The sequence below is a fragment of the Herpailurus yagouaroundi genome, unplaced genomic scaffold (assembly GCF_014898765.1).
Source record: "Herpailurus yagouaroundi ecotype Mexico unplaced genomic scaffold, PumYag 29, whole genome shotgun sequence".
In the NCBI taxonomy this organism is placed as follows: Eukaryota; Metazoa; Chordata; class Mammalia; order Carnivora; family Felidae; genus Herpailurus; species Herpailurus yagouaroundi.
Window position 1 is genome coordinate 97812281 of NW_024412377.1, and position 18837 is coordinate 97831117.

An 18837-nucleotide genomic window follows, 5' to 3' on the forward strand; every position below is an offset into this window, starting at 1 on the left:
GAATTCTCCACATCTTTTCATGGCTCTATAGCTCATTTCTCTTAAGTACCATCTGATGTTCCATTGTTTGGATGTACCACAATGTATGCATCCTTCCCACTTGCTGAAGGATTGTTTGCTGTAAGAATTGGTTATTATGAATAAAGCTGGTATAAACCAGCTTTTTGTGTGTGTGATTTTTATGTTGGACTCATTTGAGTTTGAGTTTTTATGTGGACTCATTCGAATATGAACCAAGCAAGGATCTTGATTATTAGATCATTTGGTAGGAATATATTTAATTTTGTAAGAAGCTGCCAAATTGTCTTTGATAGTGGCTGTACCACTATGGCTGTACCATTTTGTATCCCCACTGGCAATGAATTGAGAGTTCCTGTTGCTCCACATCCTCATTAACATTTATTGTGGTCAGTGTTCTGGATTGTGGTTATTCTAATAGGAGTGTAGTGTTATCTCATTATTGTTTCAGTTTGCATTTCCCTAATTATATTTCATGTTAAACTTATTTTTATATGTGTATTTTCCATCTATGTATCTTCTCTAGTGAGTTGTCTGCTCAGGTCTTCTGCTTTTTGAGTTGATTGCTCTCTTATTGTTGAGTTTTAAGAGTTTTTTATTTAGGGGGATTGAAGATGGCAGCAGCATAGGAAAATCCTGAACTCAGCTCTTCTCACAGACACAGCAAACTTATAGCTATAAATAGAATAATTTTCCTCTGAAAAGAACATGAGAACTGGGTGTCTAACACTTCCACAACAAAAGACAAAAGACACATATTAAGATGGATAGGAAGGCCAAGACATGGCCTCACCCATGACCCTGTCCCAGATGTGGTGACACCGCAATCAGGAAGGTCCCCCATATATGAGATTCTCCCTTGAGGAGTATCCCATTTTGGGCACCCTAGCCCTAGGGGCTGGCACCAGAAAGACAAGCCCCCAAAATAATCTGGTTTTGAAAATCAATGTGGACTAAGACCAAAAGAATCAAAAAAACTGTAGTGATCAAAGAGCTATAGGGAAGAGAGATGTTGCTCTTAGAGGGCTCAGTTGCAAACCATACCTGCCCTGAGATCAAGTGCAAAAGCAACAGTTTGCTAGTGCATACCATAAACAAGGGAGACCCACTTATTCATTTTATTTAAAAAAAATTTTTTTTAATATTTATTTTCAAGACAGAGTGGGGAGGGGGGTGTGGGAAAGGGGCAGAGAGAGAGAGACACACACAGAATCTGAAGCGAGCTCCAGGCTCTGAGCTGTCAGCACAGAGCCTGATGTGGGGCTTGAACTCAGGAACCGTGAGATCATGACCTGAGCCAAAGTCAGACACTTAACCGACTGAGCCACCCTGCCACTTACTCATTTTAAAGTGTCTACCAGAGAGATAGGAATTCAGGGGTTTTATCTGGGGATGGAAGTGTTAGTGGATAATATTTTTGCAATCTCATCTTAACTTTCTGGTGATAGAGCAGACGGACATTGTTCTTGGTGCTCTCCCTCTACTCAGGTACCATTGGAGGGAATGCTCTGTCCACCCTGGGCTGTAACTAGGCTATGCAGGCACCCCACACTCTGCTCACCCCATTAGCACCTAAGGTGCAATAGTGCCAGGCAAGCATTCTCACCCCCACCCTCCATGTGCAGTATTCCAGCCAAAACTGGGCCAGACTAAAGCCATTAGCCTTGTTCACCCCAAGTAGAGACTGAGTTGTAACTGGGGTGATCTAGCAGCTTGAACTCTGCTCACCCTACACAGTGACTGAGCCACCCCCAAGTCAAGTGAGTGTTTCCAACACTGACGTCCCTGTGCAGCAGCCACAGCCCTATCAGTGGAAAGCCAGTGGACACATGCAGCCTATGTAAATGATGCCTATAAGAGTGACTAGCTCTGATCGCCAGATGGCTATTACATCTCTGATCCACATGGGACAGTTTATACACATGACCAGTCATCAGACTGAGATAGCCATTTCCCTTAACATATAGAAAAACAGATATGGCAAAATGAAGGCAAAATGAAGAAACAGGAACATGTTTCAAACCAAAAACAAGGTAAATTCCTGGAGAAAAGACATTAATGATATGGAGATTAGCAACCTACCAGATTAATAATTCAGAGCAGTGGTGATAAAGGTGCTCACTGTTCTCTGGAGAAGAATTGACAAATACAGTGAGAACTTCAACAACAAGATAGAAAATGTTAGTACCAAACAATTTATAACTTAACTGAAAAATACACTAGACAGGTCCAGCTGCAGAATGGTTGAAAGAGAAGTATAGACCAGCAAGCTAGAAGGCAAAGCAATGCAAAACAGCAGCCAAAGCAGCAAAATGAAAAAAAAATTAAAAGAAGTGAAAATACCCTATGGGACATCTCTAAAAACATCATGCAGAGTAACATTTTCATTATAGGGGTCCCAGAAGGAGAAGAGAGGGAAAGAGTCAGAAAAATTATTTGAAGAAATTATGCCTGAGAACTTCTTTAATCTGGGGAAGGAAAGAGACATCTAGGTCCAGGAATCCCAGAGAGTAACAAGATGAACACACTGAGAAACATAATTAAAATGGTGAAAACTAAAGATAAAGAGAAAACCGTAAAACCAGCAAGAGAAAAGCAACACATTATAATAAAGGAAACCCTGTAAGACCATAAGGAGATTTTTCACTAGAAACTTTACAGGCCAGAAGGGACTAGTTTTGACATATCCAAAGTGCTGAAAGGGAAAAATTGCCAACCAAGAATGTTTTTAACTCTGTAAGGTTATCACTTACAATTGAAAGATAGAGTAAGACCTTTCCAAATATGCAAAAGCCAAAGGATTTCATCACTACTAACCTGGTCTTACAAGAAATGTTAAAGAAACTTCTCTGAGGTAAAAAGAGAAGGCACTAATTACTAATAAAATATACAAAAGTAAGAATCTCTCCAGAAAAAGTAAATAAATAATAATGGTTGTGGATCAAACACAAAGTAAGTGCAAAGGTTAAAAGACAAAGTAGTAAAATTAATTAAAGATACATTAACTAGTTAAGGGATACCTAAAATAAAAAGATGTAAAATGTGTCAACAGAAATTTTAAATGCTGGTAGTAAAGTATAAAGCTCTGGAATGTGCTCAACATTAATTTACTCTCAAAAGTGACTTGCATACATAAGCTATTATATGGAAGGAGTGCCTGGGTGGCTCAGTAGGTTAAACTTTGGACTCCTGATTTCAGCTCAGGTCATGATCTCATGCTCGTGAGATTGAGCCCTGCATTGGGCTCCATGCTGGGTGTGGAGCCTGCTTAAGATTCTTTCTATCTCTCCTTCTTACTCTACCCCTGTGCCTTCCCCTCTGTAAAAAAAAAAAAAAAAAAAAAAGATATGGGAATCTCATGGTAAACACAAAGAAAAAAACTTAAAGATACACAAATGAAAAAAGAGAATGTAAATATTAACACTAATGAAAGTGATCAATTTAACAATTCTCAAAGAGAAGAAAGGAACAGAGAGGAACTGCAAAATCAGAAAACAATTAGCATAATGGCAATAAGCACATACTTGTTACTAATTACTTTATATGTAAATGGACTAAATTTTCCATTCAAAAGACATAGTGTGGCTGAACAGATAAAAGCACATGACTCTTCTGAGTGCTGCTTATAAGAAACTCACTTCTCTAAAGATATACAGACTGAAAGTGAAAGGATGAAAAACATATGCCATGCAAACTGATATGAAAAAATGTTAGTGTAGTAGTACTCTAATATCAAAACTAAGCCACAAAACAAGTCTCCATACAATTAAGATTTTAATCATAACAAACACCTTTTCTGGCCACAATGGTATGAAACTAGAAATCAATTACATGAAGAAAACTGGGAAAAACACAAACATGTGGCAACAAAACAGCATGCTACTAAACAACCAGAGGGTCACTGAAAAATTCAAAGACCAAATAAAAAAATACCTTGAGACAAATGAAATGGAAACTCAGCATTCCAAAATATTTGGAACAAAGCAAAAATAGTTCTAAGAGGGATGTTCTTGGTAATACAGGTCTACCTCATTAAAAAAGAGAAATTTCAAACATTCTGCATTTAAAGGAACTAGATAAGAACAACATCCAAAGTTAATGGAAAGAAATAATAAAGAGCTGAAATAAATCAGAGACTTTAAAAAAATAGAAAAGATCAATGACCTTAAGAGCATGTTCTTTGAAAAATTAAACAAAAATCAACAAACTTTAGCCAGACTCATCAAGAAAAAAAAAAAAGAGCCCAAATAGGCAAAATTAGAAATGGGAGAAATTACAACCTATGCCACAGATATACAAAGGATGACAAGAGAATATTATAAACAGTTATATGCCAACAAATTAGACAACTTACAAGAAATGGAATTTCCCTAGAAATAATCTTTGAAGACTGAATCATGAAGAGATAAAAATCAGAATAGATCAGTCATAAATAATGAATTGGTAATCAAAGACACACAAAAGTTTAGGTCCAGAAGGTCAGAAGATGTCACAGGTGAATTCTTCCAAACATTGAAAAGAGAGTTAATACCTGTCCTCCTCAACTTATTCCAGAAAATTGAAGAGAAAGGAGAACTACCAAATTTATTTAATGAGGCCGGAAATACTGTGATACCAAAACCAAAGATACTACAAAAAAAGGGGGGGGGGCTGTATCTGTGTTGAATGTAGATGCACAAATCGTCTACAAAATATTAGCAAATTAAATTCTAACAATATATAAGAGGCTTATAAAACCATGACCAAGTGGAATTCATTTTAGGGATGTAAGGATGGTTTAACAAATTAATCATTGTGATACATACCACATTAGTAAAACAAAGGTTAAAATTCATATGATCATCTCAGATGCCGAAAAGGCATTTGAACATATTCGAGAACAATTTATGATAAAAACTCTCAACTAAGTGGGTATAGAGGGAGCATACCTCAATATAATAAAGGCCATAAATGACAAATCCACAGCTAAAATCACACTCGAGGGAAAATCTGAAAGCTTTTCCTCCATGATAAGGGCAAGATGCCCATTCTTGCCACTTTTATTCATCATAGTATTGAAGGTCCTAGCCACAGCAATCAGGCAAGAAAAAGAAATAAAAGACATACAAATTGGAAAGGAAGAGGTAAAACTGTCAGTACTGCTAATGACCTGATATTAGATAGAAAACCGTAAAGGCTCCCAAAAAACTGTTAGAAGCAATAAATAAATTCACTAAACTTCCAGGATACAAAATTAATATATAGAAATCTGTTGTTTCTGTACACTGTCAATGTGCCAGCAGAGAAATTAAGACAACAATCCCATATACAAATTCATCCAAAAGAATAAAATACCTGGGAATACGCTTAATCAAGGAGTTGAACAACCTCTACTCTGCAAAGTCTAAGACATTAGTGAAAGAAATTGAATATGGCACAAATAGATGTAAAGATATACTCTGCTCATGGATTGGAAGAATTAATATTGTTAGGTATCCAAACTACCCAAAGCAATCTACAAATTTATTGCAATTCCTATCAAAATACCAGTGGCATTTCCCACAGAACTAGAACAAATAATCCTAAAATTTGTGTGGAACCTCTGTAGACCTTCAGTAGCCAAAGTAATCTTGAGAATGTAGAATAAAGCTGGAGGAATCATGGTTCCTGATTTTAAACTATTATACAAGCTATAGTAATTAAAACAGTATGGTACCGGCACAAACACAGACACATCGATCAGTGATACAGAATACAGCCCAGAAATAAACCCACACTTTCCTGGTCTATTAATTCGTGACAAAGGAGGCAAGAACCTACAATGGGAAAGAGACTGTCTCTTCAGTAAATGGTGTTGGGAAAACTGGACAGCTACAAAAAAAACAAAAAACAAAAAAACCTGGGTCACTTTCTTATATCATATACAAAAATAAGCACAAAGTGGAATAAAGACTTAAATGTAGGACCTGAAACCATTAAATTCCTAGAAGAAAACATATGCAGTTTGATATCAGATGCAACCATATTTTGGGATGTGTGTCTCATCAGTTAAGGGCAACAATAGCAAAAAAAAAAAAAAAAAAATAAAAGTACTACATCAAACTAACAAGCTTTTATACAGTAAAAGAAACCATCAACAAAAAGAAAAGGCAACATAACTGAATGAGAGAAGATACTTGCAAATGATATATTTGATAAAGTATTGATATCCAAAATACATGAAGAACTCAATTCATGTCAACAGTAGTAAAACAAAATGCAATTAAAAAATTGACAGAGGACCTGAATAGAGTTTTCCAGAGTGATACATATGGCTAACAGGCACATGAAAAGATACTCACTGTCAGTGATCCTCAGGGAAATATAAACAAAACCACAATGAGATACCAATTCACACCTGTCAGAATGGCCATTAGCTAAAAGAAAGAAATAACACATGTTGGTGAGAAGTGCAGAAGAAGAAACTCTAATGTACTATTAATGGGAATGTAAATTGGTACAGCCACTGTGGAAAACAGTGTAGAGGTTCCTCAAAATATTAAAAGTAGAATCAACATATGTTCCAGCAAATTTCTCTTCTGAGAAATTTATCCAAAGAAAATGAAAACACTAATTCAAAGTTATATCTGCACCCCTAAGTTCATTGTAGTATTGTTTACAATAGCCAGTTAAGTAATCTAAAAGTGAATCAATCTAAAAGTGTGATCAGCGGATGAATGGATAAAGATCTCTCTCTCTCTCTCTCTCTGTCTCTTACACACACACACACACGAGTGAAATAATTAGCCTTAATAAAAAAATGAAACCTTGCCATTTGTGATAACATGAATGTACCTAGGGAGTATTATGCTGAGTTCAAATAAGTCAGACAGAGAAAGATAAATACTGTATGATTTCATTTACATATACAGTGTAAAAACCAAAACAAACAAAACAAAACAAAACAAACAGGCTTATAGATAGAACAAACTGGTGGTTGCCAGAGAGAGGCAAGTTTCAGGGATGGATAGAATTGGTGAAGGGTATTAGGAGGTAGAGACTTCTAATTATAAAATAAGTCATGGGGAGGTAATATAAGCATAGAGTTTGTAGTCAATTCTACTGTAATAAGTTTGTGTAGTATGAGGTGATCATTTTGTAAAGGGTAAAAATATTGAATCACTATGTCATACACCTGAAAATATGGTATTGTATGTTAAGTACAAATCAGTAATAAAAAAAGCCTTTCCTGTTTTGGACAACAACCCTTTATCAGACGTGTCTTTTGCAGTATTTCTCCAGATCTGTGATTTGTCTTCCCTTTTTCTTGACATTGTCTTTTGCAAAGCATATATTTCTGATTTTAAATAAATCCACCTTCATGAATTACTTCTTTTAGTGTTTTATCTCAAAGTCATCACTGTATCCAGGTTCATCTAGAGTTTGCATGTTATCTTTCAGAATTTTACAGTTTTTTGTTTCTAATTGCCTGTAAACCTATTTGAATGAGCTTTTGGAGTATTAGGTTTGGTTCTAGCTTCATTTTTTTTTTTTTCATGTAAATGTTCAGTTGTTCTAGCAACATTTGTTGAATAGACTACCTTTTTCCCCATAGTATTGACTTTTCTCCTTTGTCAAATATCAGTTGACCCCACATGCATGTGGGTCTATTTTTATGTTCTCTGTTGAGTCACGTTTATCTGTCTATTTCACTAGTAATGGATTGCCTTAATTACTTTTTACTTTTATATTACTTGATTATAGCTTTATAGTAGATCATGCAAACTCACTTTAAATTTTTAATTATGAAAAAATTTAAGAATCACAGAGGTAGCCATCAGTCCATTGGATACCCCTGTATGCATCATCTAGTCATCATACTCTTGTTTTAATTTTATCCCCCTTTCCACTTCTAACTCTCCTAAAAGAGAGTTAAAGTTTTTTGTTGTTTTTTTTTTTTTGAGCTAGGGTTCAGGTTGAATGTCTACTTTTTTTGGAAGATAGAGAAAGTCTATTGTGATACATAGTTTTATTTTATACACACACACACACACACACATATTGTAAACTCAGGAAAATGTAGAATTCATTTATAGATACAGCTTTATAATACTCATTTTATGAATTTTATCACATACATTTTATGTATTTGCTTCTTGATAACTAGGGCTTTTTTTTTTTTTTTTGAGTCACCTAAATAGTTTTTCTTAGGAAAGTATCCTTAATTCTTTGTCAGTTGTTTGAGATGCTCATCACCTTGGTGCTTTTATGGAAATAACATTTCAAGTCTCCAGTACACATTCACCTGATATTAGCAAAGGCATTATTTGTTCTTCTGTAAAAACACCTGATTTTTCTTTCTCATGTATTTTTTAGTTATTTATTTATATAACTATGGACATAGAGATACTTATTTTATTCTGTGGGTGATAAGCTAATACTATTATTATTTATTTTGTTGCCCAAATTTTTCAGCTTTGGCCTCAGGGAGTTTGTTTGTTTAAATTATTTTTTACTTTCTTCAATTTTGGAACCATTCATTTTCCCAAGGTGCAAAAGAACAGGTTTTTAAAGGTTCATTGATTTTTTTTTAATATAAGTCAGATTTCTTTGAAATGTTTCTATTTTTTATAAGTCACTTCAGCAACTTATTCAAGTAAAAGTGAAATTACTCAATGACCATGTGGTTTGAAAAATTGCCGACATAAACCACAATATAAAATGATCTAATTACCATCCATTAGAAACCCATTGTGGTAATGCATTTCTCCAGGCTCAATAGAAATAATATATATAATAAATCCTCTTTTTTTAAATCATACTGATGTAAACACTTGAAAAAACACATTTCTGTTGTCCTGTTCCTTGACAGAGAATGAAAGATACAATATTTTCTTTTTTCTTTCTAAGTTTTACCTTTAATTATCTGTATATCAGAAAACCAGATTATTAAGATGGTTAACATTATATGTATAATATACTCTGAATAAGGACTTGAGGATAATTTTTAAAGGCTTCATAATAGCCCCCTCAGTTATGTAGGAGAGGCCTTTCTACTTAGTTCTAAATTCACAGATGCATTACATAAATGTATTCATAGATGTATTACATAAACTGCTTCATGTCAGTTTTTAGATAAGAAATATATTAGAAGGTAAAGAATAAGTTACAAAAATTAAACAATTTGACTAAAAAATTAAAAAATAGAAATACCATATGATCAAATAATTCCATTACTGGGCATTTGCCCAAGGAGAATGAAAACACTAATTCATAAAGTTATATGCACTCCTGTGTTTGTTATAGCTTTATTTACAATAGCCAAGACATGGAAGCAATCTGAGGGTTCATTGATAGATGAATGGGCAAGGATGTGTGTGTACATACACACACACATAGAAATACTATACTCTCGGGGCGCCTGGGTGGCTCAGTCGGTTGGGTGACCGACTTCGGCTCAGGTCATGATCTCGCAGTTTGTGAGTTCAAGCCCCGGGTCAGGCTCTGTGCTGACAGCTCAGAGCCTGGAGCCTGCTTCGGCTTCTGTGTCTCCTCCTCTCTCTACCCCTCTCCTGCTCGCTCTCTCTCTCTCTCTCTCTCTCTCTCTCTCAGTAGTAAATAAACGTTAAAAAAATTAAAAAAAAAAAAGAAATACTATACTCTCTTAAAGGATGAAATCATTTCATTTGTGACAACATGGATGGACCATAGGTTATTATGATAGGTGAAATTAGATTGACAAAGACAAATACTATATGATTGCATTCATATTTGAATCTAAAAAAAACAGATGAACAAACAAAGAAAAAGTAGAATCTGGCCTATAAATACAGAGAACAAATCGATGGTTGCCAGAGGGGAGGAGAGAGGAAGGAAGATAGGCAAAATGTACCAAATGGGTTAAGAGGACCATGAGATAGAGGTTTCCAGTTATGGAATGAATAAGTCCCGGAAATAAAAGGCAAAGCATAGGGAATATAGTTGGTGATATTGTAATCATGATATATTGGTAACAAATGGTAGCTGGAATTGTGGCGAGGGTAGCATAGTCAAATCACTATATTGCATACCTGAAACTAGTGTGATGTTGTGTTTCACCTATACCCCCCAAAAACCAAAACAGTGCCACTGTTCTATTTTTTTTGAAAAGATTTTTTTCATTGAAAATAGATACTACAAAATAAAAAATTTCTAAGTACTGCTTTCATTTTTTTTTTTTTTTTAATTTTTTTTTCAAAGATTATTTTTGGGACAGAGAGAGACAGAGCATGAACGGGGGAGGGGCAGAGAGAGAGGGAGACACAGAATCGGAAACAGGCTCCAGGCTCTGAGCCATCAGCCCAGAACCCGACGCGGGGCTCGAACTCACGGACCGCAAGATCGTGACCTGGCTGAAGTCGGACGCTTAACCGACTGCGCCACCCAGGCGCCCCTCTAAGTACTGCTTTCAAATACGCATGGAAATATTTAAAGTTTATTATCTGGGCTGTTATCTCTAAGCACAAATTTTCCTCTTTCTGATCTGTTGAAATTATGACAAATGTAAAGTTAGTCAGATTTCAAAAGATTGCTGTATTAACTCTACAAGTAGTTGCTGAAGTTGTAACACCTTATGTCATAATGATATTAAAAAGTGAATTTCATTTTTCTATAAAAGATAACTGTTGAATTCCGTTTCAGACTCTCGATCTTATTCACTCAATTTCTTGAACGTATTATCCATAGTTATTTTATAACCATGTTACATTTTTGTCTATTATCTCCGTTTTCTCTCTTCTCTGTTATTTATTTATTTAATTTAATTTTTAACATTTTTTATTTATTTTGAGAGAGAGGAAGAGAGAGGGAATGCAAGTGTGAGCAGAGAAGGGGCAGAAAGAGAGACAGACAGAGAATTCCAAGCAGGCTCCGTGCTGTCAGCACAGAGCCCGACACGGGGCTCAAATTCAGGAACCATGAGATCATGACCTGAGCCAAAACCAAGAGTCAGATGCTCAACCATCTGAGTCACCCAGGTGCTCCTCTGTTTTTATATTTTTTCTTGATTTATATTCACATCATTGTGTCTTTTCTTATATGCATATTTTTAAAAGTTTGTATTTTTTTTAATGTTTACTTAGGAGACAGACCCAGTGCGAGTGGGGGAGGGGCAGAGAAAGAGGGGGATATAGAATCCGAAGCAGGCTTCAGGCTCTGAGCTGTCAGCCCAGAGTCCTACGTAGATTGAACTCACAAACTGTGAGATCATGACCTGAGCCTAAGTCAAACATTTAACCTACTGAGCCACCCAGCTGCCCCTTAAAAGTTTTTATTGAAGTAGAAATATGTGATGTACATGTGGCAGAAGCAAATGGCTTTATCAGGGAATAAAGAAAGAAGTTAAGAAATAGAAATTACAGATGTATTTCAGAAGCCCCTCTTTCCCCACTTTTTTTTTTTTTTAGCGTTTATTTTTGAGACAGAGAGAGACAGAGCATGAATGGGGGAGGGTCAGAGAGAGGGAGACACAGAATCTGAAACAGGCTCCAAGCTCTGAGCTGTCCGCACAGAGCCCGACACGGGGCTTGAACTCACGGACCGTGAAATCATGACCTGAGCCGAAGTCAGCCACTTAACCGACTGTGCCACCCAGGCGCGCCCCCCCCCCCCACTTTTTACTTAATATCATGTTTGCCTTTTGAAATGGAAACAGAATCTTTACCCTGAAGGACATTGTCTTTTCTTCCTTCCTCCTTTTCCTTCTTTACTTTATGAAAATTGTTGAACTAATTTGAAGCTTTAGATGATGAATTTTGGTTTGCTTGTAGAATATTACTGGGTAAGGGTATCAACAATCTGATTTGCTTTATCATTTCAGTTATGGATTGTGATAAATAAAAACTGGGCATTAATTTTAGCATCTTTATTCTCTAAAAGACTCTCAGGCTTTTATTTGTTTATTTATTTATTTAGCTTAATTAATTAATTAATTTTTAAGACTCTCAGGCTTTTAAACTAAAGAGTTGGGAGAGTTATTAGGACTTTGCTTTTGGGGGGATCTTGACGTCCAGTTTTTGTTTCTGTATTTTTGTGAGTCTCCTGAAAACTCTACTCAGATTCTAGGCCTCTCAGCCTCCTATTAGGTAATAGCATGTGTTTATATGGTTTTAGGGGAAAGCAATTGCAATTCTCATTTGGATTTCTGTATTTACTACTTCTGGGTCTTGCCTACATAATTCATCCCTGTTCTTTTAGCTTGTTAGTACCTTCAGATATGTTTCATGTTTTCACCCTAGCTTTTCTAGTTCTTACTAGAAGGGTTTGTTTCATATTGCCTATTCAGCCATTATTAGAAGCAGAACTCTATAATCCTGTATTACCTGTTTTAAAAAAGTGATCTTTAGGGGCACCTAGGTGGCTCAGTCAGTTAAGCATCCTGCAATTGATTTCAGCTCAGGTCATGATCTAATGGTTCGTGAGATTAAACCCTTTGGGCTGTGTGCTGGCAGCCTGCTTGGGATTCTCTCTCTCCCTTGGTCTTTCTCTGCCCCACTCCTGCTCATGTGCACTTACTCTTAAATAAACTTAAAAAGTGATCTTTAAAGACTTTATTTATGATGAAATTTTTGTTACCAGAATTTGGGACTTCTTTTAAGTATCTCTATCTAGCATTGATTAAAGTTATTTCACTGTAATGAATTCTCCAAATAGTACATCATGGTCAGAATGAAGCATTGCACAAGAGCTTTATGTTATATTTGTAAATTCTCAAATACAAGACAATTTCTTTTCTGAGGGAAATTTTGGAGATAAAGTTTTCTTTATATTTGGCAAGTTGGGATATTTGATTTGAGGATAATGGTTGGGTTTTTTTTTAATTTTTTTTAACGTTTATTTATTTTTGAGACAGAGAGAGACAGAGCATGAATGGGGGAGGAGCAGAGAGAGAGGGAGACACAGAATCGGAAGCAGGCTCCAGGCTCCAAGCCATCAGCCCAGAGCCCGACGCAGGGCTCCAACTCACGGACCGCGAGATCGTGATCTGAGCCGAAGTCGGACGCTTAACTGACTGAGCCACCCAGGCACCCCTAATGTTTTTTTTTTTTTATGTGGTTTCTAGAAAGAAAATTTCTTTTTATTTTATTTTTTTAATTTAAAAAATGTTTTTTGAGGTGGGGGGAGGGGCAGAGAGAGCAGGGGCACAGAGGATGCAAAGGGGTCTCTAGGCTGACAACAGTGAGCCCAGTCTGGGGCTTGAACTCATGAACCGCGAGATCATGACCTGAGCTGAAGTCAGTTGCTTGATCAACTGAGCCACCCAAGTGCCACCAGAAAGAAAATTTGTTAACCAAAGCAGTGGTAATAGCTACTATTTGAGTGTTTCATATGCACAGGGCATTGTGTGCCTTGTATAATCTCCACTAAACGAATCAATCTTTATAAACATTTTTATGACAGATACTTCTTTTATTCCCTTTTATAGACAAGTAAATGAAGACAAGGAGAGGTCAAGTAATTTGGCATGGTCATAGAGCCAGCACTGTTAGAGAAGTGGTATGATGTAGTATATACCCATTTTGGTTGTATGCACCTAGCTTCCATTCTTTTTGGGCTAATGTCTTTTCTGATGGATTGAAAACCGGTGAAAATATAGCCAGCAGCAGCACATATGCAGATATAAATTATTAGAGATTGGTTCCCATTCTGTGTGGAAGCGCTGTCTTGTTCATTAACCTCATAAAAACATCAGCCCTTCATTTATCAATTAAGCGATGCAAATATGTCTTTTATTAAAATAATATAATTGAACTTTAATAAACTGTGTTAATTAATAATGAAGGAGACATGAAATGAGTAAATACTTAGTGAAAGCAGCTTTTTATGTGCATGAGGATTTTGGTAGCTAAAGGGTGTTAATACAGCATTTTCATCATATATCAATTTCAAGTAGAGCTTGAACGTTTGATTAAAGTTGACTAAAGATGGTAGGTGAGTGCTTATGCTTAGAGGACATGATTATTTGGGTATCATTATATTAGTTTACTAATGCACTTAACAGAACTGGTTTGGCTTGGAGCTCCATAAAGGAATAGTCATTCAAGTCTGGCCTTGATTTAAGAGTATATCACCTCTTTCTTTTTTTTTTTTTTTTTTTTTTTTTTTTTTTTTTTTTCAACGTTTTATTTATTTTTGGGACAGAGAGAGACAGAGCATGAACGGGGGAGGGGCAGAGAGAGAGGGAGACACAGAATCGGAAACAGGCTCCAGGCTCCGAGCCATCAGCCCAGAGCCTGACGCGGGGCTCGAACTCACGGAGCGCGAGATCGTGACCTGGCTGAAGTCGGATGCTTAACCGACTGCGCCACCCAGGCGCCCTATCACCTCTTTCTATAAGTGGCCTGAGGTGATTACTGAAAATTACTCACTTTACCCAGAAAACCCTACAAAGTCATGCAGATCAAGAGATTCAAGTCTTCGTGTTCACTTTAAGAACACACATGAAACTACCCAGGTCATCAAGGGTGTGCATATCCAAAAAAGCCACCAAGTATCTGAAAAATATCACTTCACAGAAGCAATGTGTGCCATTCCATCACTACGATGATGGAGTTGGTAGGTGTGCCCAGGCCAAAAATAGTGGGGCTGGACACAGGGTCGCTGGCTTAAAAAGAGTGCTATAATTTTTACTGCACATGCTTAAAAATGCAGAGAGTATTGCTGAGCTTAAGGGTTTAGGTATAGATTGTCTGGTCATTGAACACATCCAAGTGAACAAAGTCCCCAAGATGCAACATAGAACTTACCGGGCTCATGGTCAGATTAACCCATACATGAGCTGTCCCTTCCACATTGACATGATATTTACTATAAAAGATCAGATTGTTTCTACACCAGAAGAGGAGGTTGTGCAGAAGAAAAAGACACCCCAGAAGAAACTGAAGAAACAAAAACTTAGGTGCCAGGAGTAAATTCTGCATAAAATAAATGCAAATTTAAAAAAAGAGTACTTATTTCAATTACAGTCCTCTCTTTTTTTTTATTTTCCTCTCTTTTAAAGGACTGGGAGAGAAGTAAAATTGACTCTCAAACAACACAGGTTGAACCATGCAGGTCAATTATACATAGGTATTTTTCAGTAACTGTAGTTCAGTCCTGTATGTGTATTTTTTCTTATGATTTTCTTAACATTTTCTTTTATATAGTTAACTTTATTGTAATAATACAGTATGTAATACATATACAAAGTATATGTTAATTGATTGTTTATGTTATCAATAAGGCTTCAATTAACAGTAGGCTATTGGTAGTGACGTGTTTTGGGAGTCAAAAATTATACTCAGATTTTCAACTGTGTGTGGGTCATTAAACCCCATGTTGTTCAAGGGTCAACTTGAAGTAGTTTATTTTGAATTGGGCATTCAAATAGTGAAGTAAACAGTCAACAAAACTAAAAGGCAGTCTATGGAATGGGAGAAGATATTTGCAAACGACATACCTGCAAACTCAGTTAAGTAACGGGCAGAAGACACGAATAGACACTTTTCCAAAGAAGACATCCAGATGGTTAACAGACACATGAAAAGATGCTCAGCAGTGCTTATCATTAGGGAAGTACAGATAATGTTACAATTTCTAGTTTACTTTTGAAGGTGGGTATTTAAAAAAAACTCCTTTTGTTTCCAAAGAGTTCTTTGTTGATGTCTGTATTAGTTTGCTAGATCTGACATAACAAAATACCAGACTGGGTGACTTGATGAATCCATTTATTTCTCACATTCTCATAGTTCTTCTAGGAGGCTGGAAGTTAAAGATCAAGGTGTTGGCAAATTTGGTTTCTACTGAGGCATCTCTCTTTGGCTTGCAGATGGCTGTCCTGTTACTATGTACTCATATTTGTTTTTTCTCTGTGCCACCATTGGTGTCTTCTTATAAGGATACCAGTCCTATTGGATTAGGGTCTCACCCAGATGGTCTCAGTTACACTTAATTACTCCTTTAAAGGCCCTAGTTTAATGTATAGTCACTTCCAGAATGAGGTCTTTGACATGTGAATTTGGAGGGTGAGAAGTACAGTTCAGTCCATAACAATACCTTTTGCCCCTTTTTAAATTGAATTCATTGTGGGTTTTTGTTTTTCTTTTTGTCTTACTGTTGAGTTTTGGGAGTTGTCTTTATATTCTGGATACTAGTCCTTTGTCATATATGTGGTTGCAGATACTTTCTGCCGGTCTAGAATTTTTTTATTCTTCTTTAGAGGGTTTTTCATGGAGCAAGAGTTTTTAATTTTGATGAGATCCAAATGTTCTCTGTTATTGACTGTGCTTTTGGTGTCAAGTTTAGGAACTCTTTACTTAACTATATAACTTTTAAAAACTGTTCTGCCATGTTAAAGTAAAAATGATTAGAGATCACAAAAATTATACATTTTCTTTTGCCGCGGGGAATTTGTGAATTTACAGAAAGAACATTCACTTGGAAGAATAGAAGCAGGTTAGTCGTGAACAAAAGAAATTTCTAGGAGATGGTCCTTCATGGGTTTTCCTCATTTTTACAGCTCATCTGAGTAAAAAGCATTGGTAGGTTTTATTTTGGACTATATTTTAAGGATGTTCATATAGCAAGCAGCCTTGAAAAAGAGAGAGACTGTTTCCCTCCTGGACAAGGTTAGCTTACCTGGTAGCATCATGATCTGCTCGGTTATCCCAGCTAGGAATTTGGGGCATCCTCATTAAGTGTTTCTATTTCTTCCTTCACATTCACTCAGTGCATCCTGTTGATTTCAGCCTCTGAGTAGTTATTAAACCTATCTGACATTTTCATCCTTATCGCTGATCACTCTGATTCATTACCTCATCCTCTCCAGTGTCATTTCTATATTTCTGCTTTCCAGATTTTTTTCTCTTTGTCTTTAGTTTTCAGAAGTTTGACTTAATATGTCTTGTTATGGATTTATGTCTGCCTTACTTAAGCTTTACTGACCTTATTCAGTCTGTAGTTTTACTACTTTTGCCAAATGTAGGAATTTTCCAGCCATTATTTCTTAGAGTACTTTTTCAGCCTTTCTTTCTTTCTTTCTTTCTTTCTTTCTTTCTTTCTTTCTTTCTTTCTTTCTTAAGTTTATTTATCTTTGAGAGAGACAGAGACAGTGTGCAGAGGAGGGGCAGAGAGAGGGAGACACAGAATCCAAAGCAGACAGCCATTGTTTCTCAGAGTACTTTTTCAGCCCCACGCTTTTTCTTCTGTTTCCAAGATTCAGATGACAAGAGATGTTATTTTGCTATAGTTCCCTAGGTCCCCAAAGTTCTGTTTTTAAGTTTTGTTTTTGTTTTTTTCTTTGTCCTCAGTCTGTTTTTTCGCTGTTGTTCAGATTGGGCCATTTCTATTTCATTATGTTTGAGTTCACTGATAGTTCCTTTTTTCCCTTAATACTGCTTTTGATTGTAGTCATTGTTTAATTTTGATTCTTGTGTTTTTCTTTTTTAAAGTTTACTTATTTATTTTTAGAGAGGGAGAGAGAGAGAATCCCAAGCAGGCTCCACGCTGTCAGCACAAAGCCCGACATGGGGCTTGATTTCACCAACCGTGAGATCTTTATATATTCTGTTTCTTCAGATTTTAACTCTTTGCTAAGACTTTCTGTTTTTTCATTTGTTTTAGGAATTTTCCTCGTTGCTCATTAAAGCATTTTTATGATGGCTGCTTTAGAATTTTAATCAGATCATTCTAATATTCCTATCATTTTAGTGTTGGCTTCTACTGGTTATCATTTTTCATCCAGTTTGAGATCTTCCTGGTTCTTGGAATGATGAATAATTTTTATTGAAACCTGGACATTTTGAATATCATGAGATTCAGGATCTTATTCAGATCTTCTGTTTTAGCTGGGTTTGTTTGATACTATTTCATTAAGGAAAGGTGGAGTGCGTGCCGCCTTCTTACTGCTAATCATGGTAGCAGTCCGGGTTCCCCACTCAGCCTCCATTGATACCTCGGGGAGGTTGCACTCGCTGTTACTGTGGGTAAATGGGGGATTTCTGGCTGCTTACTAATTCTCTCCTGATTGCTCTCAGGCGGGGAGGGATAGAAATGCCTCCTTGTTCCCCATGTTTCCTGAGTAGTGTCCTTGTTACCACTGGGTGGTGGTGCTATAAATCTTGAGTGTCCTCAGTATTTTCTTACACTAGCTCAATAGGGAGGGTTGAGGTCATTTTGTTCTTGATGGGAGGACTTAGATATGCAAGTAACCTGCTTTGTCTTTATTGACACCTTGGGGATGCCTTGTTATCTCCTGGTGGAGATTAAAGTCTTGGGCTGTGGAGGCCTTTTTTGACATCACCCCAGTGGGTTGATTGAGGCATCTCATTACAGCTCGGGAAGTTCCCATGTCACCCACCCAGTAGGGGTGGGAATGAGGCCTTAGTTTTTTTTCCCTCTATCAGTAGCTGTACGAGAGCAGTTATTTTCTGAAAAATTTTGTCGTGCTAGATTTTCTTTTTTTGGTCCTTTGGCTACAGACAGTAGGCTTTTGGAGGGTTTGTTTCATCTGTGCTTGGCGTTTTTGGGTTATCAGCTTCTCTAGCACTCAGCTTCTTTGATATATGACTAAAAATGAAAATCCAAGGAACTTACTGTTGTTTCATTGTTTGGGTCATGGGGTCCATATCTAGTCTTTCTTCTCTCTTCCTTTCCCTGCTTAAGTTTGTTTCATATGTAACATCTCCAGTTTCTAGTTGTACATAGTGAGAGGAATAGGAAAAAGTACATCTACTCCCATCTTTTCAACAGTAGAAAGTGTGTTTCAGGTAGTACTTGATAATAGAAATTACCTGTAAACAATCGTTGGATTAGATCGAGGTGGATATTATTGTCTTTGTATGCTTT

The 18837-nt window shown here is 36.5% G+C and overlaps 1 protein-coding gene and 1 long non-coding RNA gene across 3 annotated transcripts in view; both read left to right on the top strand.

The window, feature by feature from the left end:
• AP3B1 (adaptor related protein complex 3 subunit beta 1) overlaps positions 1-18837 on the top strand; it is a 269037-nt gene that overhangs the window by 98506 nt on the left and 151694 nt on the right. The gene's annotated exons all lie outside the window — the stretch shown is intronic.
• Positions 1266-17223, top strand: LOC121014134 (uncharacterized). Its single transcript, XR_005783056.1, has 3 exons — positions 1266-4343; positions 9854-9864; positions 17213-17223. It is a non-coding gene; the product is annotated as an uncharacterized LOC121014134 (long non-coding RNA).